Source organism: Lactuca sativa, chromosome 8 (genome assembly GCF_002870075.4).
Source record: "Lactuca sativa cultivar Salinas chromosome 8, Lsat_Salinas_v11, whole genome shotgun sequence".
NCBI classification, from domain to species: Eukaryota; Viridiplantae; Streptophyta; class Magnoliopsida; order Asterales; family Asteraceae; genus Lactuca; species Lactuca sativa.
In genome coordinates this window covers 243,668,039-243,681,731 of record NC_056630.2, presented here as the reverse complement: position 1 = coordinate 243,681,731, position 13,693 = coordinate 243,668,039, and the positions used below count along the sequence as shown (strand labels likewise).

General features: G+C 39.8%; 1 protein-coding gene across 2 annotated transcripts in view; it reads left to right on the top strand.

The window, feature by feature from the left end:
- LOC111911331 (receptor-like protein EIX2) overlaps positions 1 to 13,693 on the top strand; it is a 259,032-nt gene that overhangs the window by 87,217 nt on the left and 158,122 nt on the right. Inside the window, exons 1-2 of one of the 2 annotated variants that reach the window (XM_052766805.1) lie at positions 5,088 to 5,234; positions 6,931 to 7,013. The gene's annotated coding sequence lies outside the window, so the exon portion shown is untranslated. Of the gene's footprint in view, positions 1 to 5,087; positions 5,235 to 6,930; positions 7,014 to 13,693 lie in introns of those variants that run through there. The other variant, XM_052766806.1, reaches the window with a different exon arrangement.

Below are 13,693 nucleotides of genomic sequence, written 5' to 3'. Positions count from 1 at the left end.
TTAGTGAAAAACAACTAGAACTCCTAAGGCACAAAGAAAGCAGTATTCGGACCTTGGTCCTAAATATCATCCTGGCATACCGTGCATAGGGCTAACCCATGGGTCTTCCTACTCATATCTACATGGGCCGACATTGTGGCCGTAGACCCATCCACACAAAGGGAAAACTCACCTTGCACTGCTGAACTTGCTGATAACCCTCTACTGCTGACTGGAAACTCCCCGACTGCTGATTTTTCGGCTCCCCGAGCTACCAAGATCACAATATCACTTAGCCCAATATCATAGTCACTCTTAGGGTAAAATTACCATTTTACCCCTACCCCATAATGGTCCATAACTAGGGCCCAAAACATAATATAAAAATGTCCAACATCAGGTAGGCTTCCCAAGCCCACTATTGGCCCATTAATGGCCTAATTTGCTACATTGGGCCTTACCCTATGCTCAACACATAAACTTGGCCCATAATCACTGACTCATGATGGTCCACTAAGCACAGCCCACACCGAGCGTACTGGCTGATGGCTTGTACGCCGTGCGTACCTCCTTGTATGCCCAACATACATCCCCATTAAGTCAACTTTCTAATATGTGCTTAATACCCCGATTTAGAAGCTACAAACTCATATCCAAGCCTTATTCCATGTCTTAAGCCATAAAGTCACTGACTTGGTGACTTTATATGGCCCAAACCAACTCAAACTCCCAAAATAATCTTCTACTTCCATAAAGGGGACTAGATTTCATGCATGGACTTAATAGGACCATAAAGGTTGGAACTTTACTGCTTATGGGACTCATCTGACTCTAAGGGAGGCAACCCTGGTCTTAGAAACGTGCTTAAGTCTCAAAGACCCAATCTTGGGACCAAAAAGTCCATAAACTTGAACCAAAGGAGATCTAAGAGATTAATCATCAAGCTCAAAACTTTTTACCTTGAAGAGGTATGAAATGAAGCACTTAACCCAGATCTACAAGCTCTAGCTTCCAAGGTTCCTCCTTGCCAACCTTCTTCTTTTTCTATTCCAAGCTTTAAACCATCAAAAATGGGTTCTCCAAGGTCAAGATCTCACAAAATGAGGGTAGGGATGCTCTAGGGTTTCTTTTGAGGTTGGGGAGGCTGAAATGGGGTTAGGGTTGAAGCCAACATGTCCTTTATATAGTGCTCAACCCAAAAATTAGGGTTTCATGACTTTTAGCTTACGCTGGGCGTACCTCCATGTACGCTGGGCATACGCCTTGAACATCCGCGACCAAGTTGCCCCAGTATGCTGGGCGTACCCACGCGTGTTCCAAACATGCATGCATGGCCTTCCATGCGAACTTTTCTCCATAAGGTCCATTATTGCCAAATCTTCAAAGTGTCATAACGTCTTCATTCTAAATCCGTTTCTGATGAACTTTATATCCACAGAAAGGTGGCGAGAAGCCCTACGCTTCTAGCAGCATGTCTCAGCCCCAAAACCTTCTCAAAATAAACTCCAATCCCATAAATGACCAAAACACCCCTAGCTTTGGTTTCTGAAATTCACGAACGAATACTTTTAGAACAGGGCGTTACATGCGCAGCGCAAGTTTCGCTCATCAAAATGCGTTGCGACTCAAACTCTCGACAACTTTTCCAAAAAAAAAGGGGGGGGGGGGTGGGAGAAGAGTAATACGCTACTACTACTAGTGAATCATTTCGAAATAACAATCAACAGCTACGTTGCGCGACTATCAACAACTATGTTGACCAACTTCAAGCAGTCTTGCTACTCAACCCTCACCATTTATGTTGACTGGCCCCTGCTAGTCTCGTTGCTCAACTCCCAGCGGTTGCGCAGCCCAATCATCAGCAGTTACATTGCCTGACTCCCAGCAGTCGTGCCAGTTGTGCTGCCCAGATTTTGTTGGTACTTGGGTCACTTAGCTTTTCTCAGTAGCTGTGTTGCCCAAATTCCTGCAACTATGCATCCATCGTTTCTATTCCTCGCCTCCTCTAAAAAAAGGGGGGGTAGGGTTGCTGCGATACTATGCAGAAGTAATTTTTACTCCGAATGGGCAAAGTTAGTGTACCGGAAGAGCTGATGTTGTCCATGACAGTGCACCCCTAGGGTGACACCAATATTCCAGATCAAAAGAGCAGCCTCGTGGTTCAATCCTCGGGAGACTCGTTGCCCAACTCTCAGTGGTCATGTTGCTCATGTATCGCTAGCAGCTCGATGCTCAGCTCTCAGCGGCCATGTTGACCAGCTCTCGACGGCAGTCTCGCTGTGCACCACTCGATAACAACTACATTATACAACTCAAAGTAGCATCGTTGCATAGCCTTCGACAGATAGCCAAGACAGCGAGGCACCAATCACCAAACTAGTGATGTAGCAAAGCATCAGATGCCATTACACTTCAACACGAGCTGATCACCCGGGCCAGACACATAGATTGTTGGCCACTAAGCTCCGCATACGAGGTTTAGTACCCTCGCCTTGAGTCGCCTGGCTTCTCAGCCCGACTCCATTATAGCGGCAAGCTCCGCATGCGAGGTTCAGTACCCACCGCCTCAAGTCGCCTGGCTTCTCAGCCCGACTCCATTATAGCAACATGCTCCGACCATTCCACGCGATGCTCTTCCACGTGATTTATCTACGATCGCTGGAAGCCAAGCCCGATCCATTCCACGCGATGCTCTCTCGCGTGATCTATTAACGATCGTTAGCAACCAAACTCGATCTGTTACACACGATGCCTTCCCTCATGACATCTCCATGTTCGCTGGCTGCTAAGCCCGAGCTATTCTCCTAAGTCGCGCATCACAAGCTTATTCCGTGACTAACACCATGATCTCGGTGCTTCCTCTCTCACAATCATCATGGTTCTCTTGTGCTCGGATGATCGATGAAGTGTTATCTACACTACAACCTGCTATAGTGAGGTTACTCTCCAGCAAGAAGGTCATCTTGACAGCGGCCCTGCTACCTACTACCTTTCAGCATCTCTGTTTCCTGGCTCTCGGAAATGGTCTTGCTATGCAACCTTACTTGTAGCCTCGCCGCGTATCCCACAAAATCTCTGTTTCCTGGCTCTCGGAAATGGTCTTGCTATGCAACCTTACCTGTATCCTCGCCGCGTACCCCACAACATCTCTGTTTCATGGCTCTCGGAAACGGTCTTGCTGCGTAACCCCACCTGTAGCCTCGCTGTGTATCCCTCAGCATCACTATTGCCTAGCCCTCGGAAACGGTCTTGCTGCGCAACCCATACCTCAGCCTCACCGCTCATCCCTTAGCACCTCTGCTGCCTGGCTCTCGGCAACAGTCTTACTGCATATTTCCTACATATAGCCTCACTGCCTGTTCCTCAGGAGTTCTGTTGTCTGACTATCGACAATAGTCTCACTACGTGACCCTCGCTAGCAACCTAATCGCCCAGCTCTCAAAATCTCTGCCACTTATATTATGGTCAACAACCTTACGGTTTATTGGTTCAACGACATAGTCTGACGCGGCTACCTACTCTACCCACATCAGACTGGGGGGAATCCAACTAGGTGTAGCCCAAGCAAGAAATACCTTCAAGATGGTTATTAATGCAAACTATGTAGACAGATATTGGTGATATTCCATATGTGCATGAATACCACAACAATCATGTCGAATAGCGGTCTTAGAGACTGTACGGCGAGCTTACGCTCCTTAGCTACACTGGCCAGACATTTTATCGACATTAGTGTCGCATAACACTCTTTAGCAACCTCGCACTCCTCTCAACGAAGGAGTATCTAGTCAAGGCTACATAAGTAATGCTTGGCTCATCACGCAACCCCACGACTCTCGTGGGCGAGGTTCAAACGTTCTCTCTATTCTTTGATATATTGGTGCTTTATCTAGTCCGATCCAATTGTCAGCAACCCAATCGCATCAGACTAGGGGGACTTGATGACGCACAATTTATATGACTAAGTCCAGTCCGATGTCATTGGCCGCGTACCAATAACACCAGACTGGGGGGACTTGATGATATATGGTCCACTACCATGGCCCAGACTGCTCTATGCGCCAGCCTGGCCTGGCGCGCTCCTGCCAGCCCTGCCTGGCGTTCCCTTGCCAGCCTCGCTGGGGACTCTCCTGCTTGTTTATATGACTAGTTCTAGTCCGATGTCATTGGCCGCGTACCAATAACACCAGACTGGGGGGACTTGATGATATATGGTACATTAGCATGGCCTAGACCACTTTAAAGCGCCAGCTTGGCCTGGCGCGCTCCTGCCAGCCTTGCCTAGCATCCCCTTGCCAACCTTTCCTGGTGCTCCCTTGCCAGCCATGTTGGGGACTCTCTTGCCGGCCCGGCTCGACGCTCCTTTGCCTAACGCCCCTTGCCAGTCTTTCCTGGTGCGCACTCACCAGCCCCGCCCGCGCGCCTCCGGGCGGCCTTGCCCAACTCCTTGCTAGTTGGGCCTGAATTAGGCGGGCCCAAGGCCTGACCTAATTCCCCTTGACCTAATTGTCCCCTATATAATGAACAGTACCTCCTCCATGGAGGGGGATCTTGCCCTTAGCTTAGTCGCCACACTATACACATGCCGGGTGGCTCAGCCGCCGCCCGCCGCCATCAGCAACCATACACGACCACTAGCACCAAGATGGTTCTCTCCAGCTATGTAGGACCATCTCAGATCTATCAGCTAATCTAACTTGATCATCGGTGTCCGCTCCCGAGGCACAGTCCCTGGGACGGCTCTAACGCATCTCTCTGATTGTGACTAGCAGATCTCCGCAGCAGCAGAAGACCAAAAGAATCATCAGAGGTTAATGTCGCATCAAATATAACGAGGAAGATATAGAAATTATATTTACCAAAAACATCCGTTAATTTTGTTCCTAATTTAATGACATTAAAATATGATTGAATTATCCAATTAGAAATTTTAAATTTAGAAAGTGAATTACTATGAAATTTAATAAAATATAAAAAACCATAAAAAATGATGAACGAATAAAATTTAATATTACCACAAAATAGGCAAAATTAAAATGAGCCAAAATTTATTTTTTACAGCGAGAAGACTCGTGGGCCACACACAATTTCCCCCAAAATCTCCTTTTGTTTATTCCTCCGTCGACGATCGCGTTCTCATACCCTATCCTCCGTCACTACCAGCGAAGAGGCGAGGACATGGAAAATCCAAAGCCATCAATTGTTGATTCATCCCTCTCCTTCATTCCTCAGTCGTTGTCGACAATATTAACCTCGTAAGTTTTTTTTTCCTTCTTTTTTCTATTTGACCTAATTTTCACATGTTGGGACCCATAACACAGAGAAGATTGAAATTTAGCATCATTAAAAATGATGCATTTATATATTTATATGTTTCAAATGATCCTGATGGCCTTGTTCTGCAACACACTTGCAGCTCCCAATGCTAAATATAATCTGTAGCAAATGCTTTATACTAAATTATCTCCCCTGCTTCTTAGTAGATCCTTTGGTGCTTACGCAAGTGCTTGTATCATATTATATCAACCAACCAATCACTTATTTTGATCAGTACACATCAACCCTAGAGTATTAGTTGCTGCAGCATTGGAAAAAAAAAAACATTTCTTGCAATGCTGCATAATTATAGAATTGGTTCTTCTTCATATTCCATGAAAGTTCTTACAAATGATGTATCAATTTATTTATGTATAATTTTATTTGGTTTATCCAAGGATGGGGGAATAGTTATGAGGAAACCCAGCATGTATGTGTGTACTTACTTCCAATATTATCACATTAGGTTCTATTTTGACATGTTCTAGCCAGATGATATCATAGGTATAGAGTTGGTTCTTCTTCTTTGATTTTGAATACCAAACGATCAAGTGTAAAATTGATATGAATTTATTTGATTTTTGGAGATAAACGAATAGATGCTCAAATGCTACAATAAACATGAAAATAACTGGTGCTGTAACCATAGAAGAAAATCTTGTTGACCACAATTACTTTCTACTTCAATTACATATATTCATAAAACATAAATAAGTAATTAAATAAATTACCAAATACCAAAGTGTAAGTATTTAAGTTAATAGATTAATAGTTACAAAAGTCATTGTCTTACATACCTTCTTCCACATAGAATTATTTATTCCGAGTCAGATGTAATACATTTCAGATAAAGAACATGGGTAACTGTCAAATCTGGTTATAACTTTGAAGAGATGTTGTAGTTGAAGAACACATTTATAAAGCAAAGATATGGGAACACTTGAAGTTTCATAATCATTACAGTAATGTTTTTTAAAAAATAGAAGAAAACAAAGATTTAAACAATTACACAACAAAACAGCAACAGAAACAAAATCCCGGGAATCCCTTTAGAATTGGGTAAAATTTCAAGAAAATGATAGATGATATATATATATTGAAATTGTAATTTCTATTTATTAATGTTTTAATTTACTTAATGATGATATACGTTAGCAAGATCACATACTTAACTATTATATCATTCTTCTAAAGGATAACATGTATATATATGATTTTAATAATTCATCTTATTAATTTCTATGTTAAGCAACGTATCTCAACGGTATCTGGGAGGATTTATGTAAACAAGAAAGGACAGAATATTTGGTTGGATCATTATTTACATTATATGCTTTCTAGTGTCCCTAAACTTGTTCCTCAAGTTAACTTTTGCAGTGATGATTTTTATGCATTTCTTCTTTCGTTTTGTTTTGAACATATACCAAAATTAGAGATCATATATACAGTAAGTAGAATGAATTTATTATCTGATAATTATAATGAGTAAGCTTGTTTGTTTATCATAATTACCAAGAAAGTGAACTATTTATTCTCTCCCAAATAGAATGCAATGGTATCATATATGCTGGTAATTGTTGTTGTTGAGTTTGGTGGTATTAAGCATTTTTGTTGATTGCTTTTGTGGTGTTTCAGGTGACTTGTTGATCATATTGGATGTCTCAGTGGTTGTATCAAGTTTCAAGCATTAATTATGCTGATTGCAACATCTTCTAAAGGTTAGTACACTTGACATGTTATGTTGTTCCTTTATGAAATGTGTGTTTGTCATGTCTCATAAGAACAATATTACGGGTGATGTTAAAGTTAAACACGTTTGTAGGATCCATTGGTAGACATATTAGTATATTACATGTACATTGATACACCAACAAATACTCACACACATACATTGATATACATATAGATACACTAAAATACATATACATGTACATTGATGTGATACTTCCGGACCAACAAACTAAATCTACAGAGAACGAGATATCAAGTCTTGTATGATTAGCAAAATATACTAATGACTTGTTTAAATCACACTTAAATGTGCTGCAAACTACCAATGAATATTTCTTATTCAAATAAAGTTGTGTTAGAACAATTTTTGTATCCTTATGTCCACAAATATCACTATACGCTCATATTGTTTTAGTCTATATAATGACTTGTTTAGTTTGATCAAAGTGTTTTTGAGATCCCATCTTACATGTTTATGGTGGTTTAAATCTTTGAGGGAGGTTTATATAAAAGATTGGTATCATGGGAGGCGTACAAATAGGCAGCAGTAAGATCCATCATATGCAATTCAATCTTTCTTATATTGTGAGACTGATAACTTATTACAAAGTAGTTGCTTCTACCACATGAGAGTATGTCTCCTCATAATCTATTAAAGCTGAATATTCAAAAACTTAAAGTTAGTTTTGTAAACCTTTATATGTCAAAATCAAGTTAATAGTTTTTTGTTGATATCAAGTTCATTGAATTAAAACTTGATCCTCTCTTTATTCAAACCAACCAGCTTGTTGGTAGCTAGTTTTTTATCTCCTATTTTGCAACAAAGGAAACTCATGTAAGTGGTTTTTACCATTTGAGCTAAAATTGATTGTTGTTCATATACAGTTTGAATGATCTATGGGGTATGAGCCATGCATGGGTGGAATCACAAATACAGTTTGAACGATCTGTTATAATACATATGTAAAAGTTACAAAATATAAGTTATGGAATATGTACTTAACATTGTAACATATAATAAGAATTGATAAATATTAAATTAAGTTAAGCTAAATATACTTGCTTCGTGCAACTGATAATTAGACTGATGCAATCCTGATACTAGGTTCGTTTTTAATGGAATATTAAGAAAAGAGGAATATATTTGTTTTCTTGTTAGGGAGAAGTTGACTCAAATTTCTTTTGTGAAAAATACTTGTGGCCAAATACATTTGTGTTTTCCTTGGGGCATAGAAAAAAAATACCAGTTTGTGGCTACAAACTGTCCATTGACTTCCAAGTCTTTTGTAGTGACTTCTAATATAATAGTAATCTTGCCAAATACTATATTATATTCAATTCCTTTTTAATTGTTTAAAATTTTTTTTTTTATTGCAATTACACTTGCTTCTTCCAAGGGGGATAGACTTGGCTAAAAAGCACTTCTTTCGATCTAGAGAAAACAAAAAATAGGCTTGGATGTATTCATTGACTTCCAAGTCTTCCATGAAAATTAATAAATTGTGGCCAATAAGCCAAATACATTTACGAATGTCATGTGGAATAACCAACAACCACTTATATTGATTAAGAGAAAAAGAAAAATACCCCAAGACCAAAATACAAGTTTCTGGATATTAGTTATCTAATATCATTTTTTACTGTATATTTTTGACAGAAAAAAGACAGTTTATTTTCATGTAATCAACTTTTTGTAAATATCAACACAAATATTGCATCTTAGACATATTAGAGACCGCACTAGTTGCAACTAAAATGAATTACAACTTTAAAGATATGAGTTCTAGCATGCATCAATAGTTTTATTCAAATTTAATAACCTGTAAATCTTGTAAAGACAACAAAATCAGTGCTTCTTCTAAGTGCATGTGTGTTTTAAAATATCATAAGTGTTTACTGGAATGCCTTAAATATTTTAAGAAAACTTATTAAAATTGTGTTTTAAGAAGTAAAATATTAATTGGTTATTAAAACAGCTCACAAACTTTAACACATTTAAATGAGTTTTGGAACCGGGCTGACCTGTTTGACCAATTAGATATAAAGAATGACCTAAATCAAACCCATTTTTCTATAAATGGGTTGGAATTGTCATCTCTACATCATACTGTATTTACTTACATTAAAAAGTAATTTAGAGGAACAAACAAGGATAAAATGAAAGCTGATGGGTAATGTAGAAATTCTTTGGGAAGTGGTATTCTATGAATTGAAATGAAAGTATCTGTCATGACATTCATAGTTTCTGGCATTGATTAAGGACATCAAATTTGTTTTCATTTTTTCTCTTCCATCAACCATAATCTCTTATGTTTTGGTGTTGGTATATATTTAAAAATTACAGGACATAACATTGTAACTTATAAGAACTAATAAATTGAAAATATTAACAAGTTAAGCTAAGTATACTTCACAACACTGATAGTTAGTCTATGCAATCCTGATAGTAGTTTTTGTTTTTTGTGGAATAATAGCAAAGTGGAATACATTTGGTAGGGAGAAGTTGCATGGAAAATTCCACAAGAAAGATGATTGGTTCATCAATCATGGTCCCTTTTTTTGTGTGTGAGTGTTATTTGGGGGTTTACTTTGTTGACTTCAAAGTTTGTGTGGAAGGCTTTTGGCCAAATGTTTTTACGTGTGCCATGGGGCATAGAATATACCCAACAGTGTTCCAATTCAATAACACCAATTCGCTAAAAGCCAAAAAAAATTGTAGCAATAGTGGTATCAAACTGAATGGACTCGGCGAGTCCTTTGAGTGGACTCGGCGAGTAGTATGAAGATGGAGATGAACTCGACGAGTTGGATGAACAACTCGGCGAGTCTGTTGAAGATTGCCTTGGACTCGACGAGTCTGTTCATGGACTCGGCGAGTCAAGTCGCGAAACCCCAAACCCTTCGAGTCAAGGCTCAGATTAGTGAGTTGTGTGGAGACTCAGCGAGTTGGACAGGTCAGGACTCGGGAATAGTTGACTCAGCTAGTCATGGACTGACTCGACGAGTCGAGTCGCGAATAGAAAGACCCTGAGCATATGAACTCGGCGAGTCATTAGGTGGACTCGGCAAGTAGGGTTGACCCAGAAGGTTGACTTTGACCAGAGGTGACTTAGTTGACGTTTGGAGGTCAGTTGGACTAAGTGTTATATTGATATTGGTAGCTCGAGGAGCTAGTGGAGCAGCAGTTCGAAGTCAGAGGTCAGGTAGCAGTCAAAGGGATTAGCAGCAGCAGTTCAGCAGTATCAGGTGAGTTTCCTTCCAGTAGGAACGGGTCTAAGGCCACAATGCCGACCCGTTCAGTTAGCAGTAGTTTCCGGACTTCGGTCCGATGCAGTAGTTAGTATGTTTGATGCCTTCGTGGCTCAGACAGGATTTATGTGTTATGTGTTCCGGGCTACAGCCCGATGCAATATGCAGTATATGTGTTCATGCTAGTTGATATGTTATGCTATGCTATGTTCAGTCAGTTTCCGGACTTCGGTCCGATGCAGGGGACAAGGTCCCAGTCAGTTTCCGGACTTAAGTCCGATGCAGGGGGGCAAGGCCCCAGTTAGTCCGAACTTCGGTCCAATGCAGGGGACAAGGTCCCAGTCAGATTCCGGACTTCGGTCCGATGCAGGGGGCAAGGCCCCAGTCAGTCCGGACCTCGGTCCGATGCAGTGGGCAAGGCCTAGTATGTGCTTTATAGGTTATTGCATGGTATGTGGTAGATTGGGGGAGCTCACTAAGCTTCGTGCTTATGGTTTTCAGTTTTGGTTTCAGGTACTCAGTTTTCAAAAGAGGAGCTCGGGAAAGATTGCAGTGCACACATCATAGTCAGTTAGCCTGGGAATGTTTGACTCTGATAATGATATTATGTTTTGAATTAATACTCGAGAATTTATGTTATGACTTATGATACAGTTTTTATAAATATGATTTTAGTAATGTTTTTAAAGAAATTTTTAGTCATGATTTTTGGGTTGTTACAACTCTGATGGTAGCGGTCCATTAAATCCTGGTGCATCTCAAAAGGATAGTAGTCCTCATAGGACTTTTGGAGCTCGGCTGTCATAGTGGCCAACATGATGCATGCCACCTTGGTAGCATCTCTTTCATGTGCCTCATATTCAACGATCTCCTTAGGAGTAGCAGACGACTCAAGTTCGTTAAGATCCTTGTCGAGAACATATTCTTTGTTCTCATACCGAGTGACCGTCCTGATGTTCCTGATCCAATCCATAAAGTTGGATCCATCAAAGATGACTCTCCCACAAAGGTTCATGAGAGAGAAGGAGCCGGTAGGGTTTGATCAGAAGCATCTGATGGGTTTTGGTCACAAGAACATCCTATGTGCTCATACAAACCCTAATGCTTGGATCTAGGTTTCTCTATTGTACATGCAAGTTATCCAAGACTATAAACCCTAATTCTAACATATGGAAATCGATATTAACATATATTTAGGTTTAAGATATTACCTTGATTGTTATGTAGCAATAACAATCCCAATTCCTCCTTTTATTGACTTTAGAAAGCTTAGAGTCACAAATGTCACTCCTCTAAAGGTTCACAAACACCAAGAGCAAGAGGATGAAGAGGAGAGAGGATAGAGGCTGCCCAAAACGTGTTCTAACCCTAGAAGAGAAGTTCCCCACGTTTTTGAGCCTTAAGGGTTCTATATATAGTGAGGCTATTAGGGTTATCTAACAAGGAAACCCTAATTTGGATGCTTAAGCCCTAAGCAACCCATGGAATCCTTTCCTTAAGGCCTTGGACGATTTCCTCATGGATTTCCCCATAGAATTCGTCCACTCCTCAATATAAGACAATCCATAGCCCAAATTGCAATTATCTTTTAATTACAATTCTAGTCCCTTAAGTTTAATTAATCTCTTTTAGTCACAAAACTAATTACTAATTAATTATTGACTAATATTAATTAAACAATATGATTTCTCCTTTAATATATTATTCTCATAATATATTAATAATTCATATTTAATCCTTTCTCTCCATAATTCATCCTATCAAGTTGCTTTGGTGAAGGCAACCTAAAAGGACCATGCACCATCGGGTCAAGTACATACCAAAATAGTCATGGACTTAGACACTAATCCAACAGTCTCCCACTTGGATAAGTCTAATAACTACTCTGCGTATGACTTCAGATCCTGATCTGCAATCGTAGCTTTCCAAAGCCGCTGTCAACTCTGATCCTATCAGATACGTATGTCCTTTAGATAAGGGATCATATATTCCTCCATTCTAGATATCTTATGAGATATGATTTCAAATCATTCTCTTTGTACTATCTCTCGATTTCCGATTTATGATGACTGACTAATTGAACAAATCAAATTAGCCCTAGCCCGGCCGAGCATTTACGTTTGTCATCACTAAACCATCGAGGGGCCCAAAGATATCGCTTTTATCCTACTTTGGATAAAAGGAACGAATAAACTTTGATACAATGCTCGCTTGCACTCACTCACCGAATCACACACAACAATATGTTTTATAACACCAAGTTACTAGTGCGTTTACATATTATCAATGTGCAACCGATTAGCAAGATACAACTCACACATCTCGGTTTCAAGAATATAAGATGTTATCATCTCACCAATCACTCGTGATACAATCCATGGAGTGATCCAAATGAGCGTGGGTTTATTCCAATGCTCAAATTCATATTCATAAGCACTCATGAACGTTGCAGCAAACATTTGCTTATATCTAATACTCTTTTAGACAATCCACACACCAATTCACGACAGTATTCATTCATACCTACTTCCAACATATGAACGACTGTGGCCCGTTCGAATAATTTTACTGTTCTTAACCAATTAAATTATTCAGGAAGTCAAAACATGTAAAGTGAAACACAAGAATAACTGTGACAATCCAAAGTTATTCCGTACATTACCCCGTTACCGTTAACGGAATATTCCACTGTATAAAAGTTTCGTTAATTAGAGGTCGCCAATTAAATAAACATTTCATTTGTTTATATTTAATATGCCGTTAAGTCGTGATAAAAGGAAATAAAAACACATAACACACATTTCCATTTAATTGGAAAAAGTTAGTTTTTATTATTACGACCACTAAATCGGGTGCGACCAAAAGCCCTGTATAACGGCAGTATTGGGTAGAATTCCACTGAGCTCCAACTCCCACCCATATATAAGGGGGAGTAAACTCCATTTGAGCCTTTCCACCCCCTCTCTCTATACTCTCTCTCTAGACTCGTTTTCGACCCGAATCCGCAACCAAACGCTTCCAAATCGTAAGTCCGCTTATCCTAGCTTGTTCTAAACATTATGACTTGTGTTTATAACCCAAAATTCGACCATATAAGCTGTCAAAGAGGAGTTTACAGCCCAAGAACACTCTAGGGCCGTAAACCCCTTAAATGTGGCCAAAATGACCCGAAATTGTCCCATTGAGCCTAGGAACCAATTAAGGAATTTATCTAGGAGTGTTTAAACATGAAAACACAAAGATTTAGGGCCTAAAAGAGAGTTTACGGCCCAAGCACATGCTTAGGCCGTAAACACCTCTAAACCTTGTCAAAATGCCCCAAACACACTCCCAAACCACCCTTAGGCTTAATACATAAATTAGGGGCTTATCATTTCGGGTTTAGATCATCCAAACACAATGAAATGAAGGGGTAAAA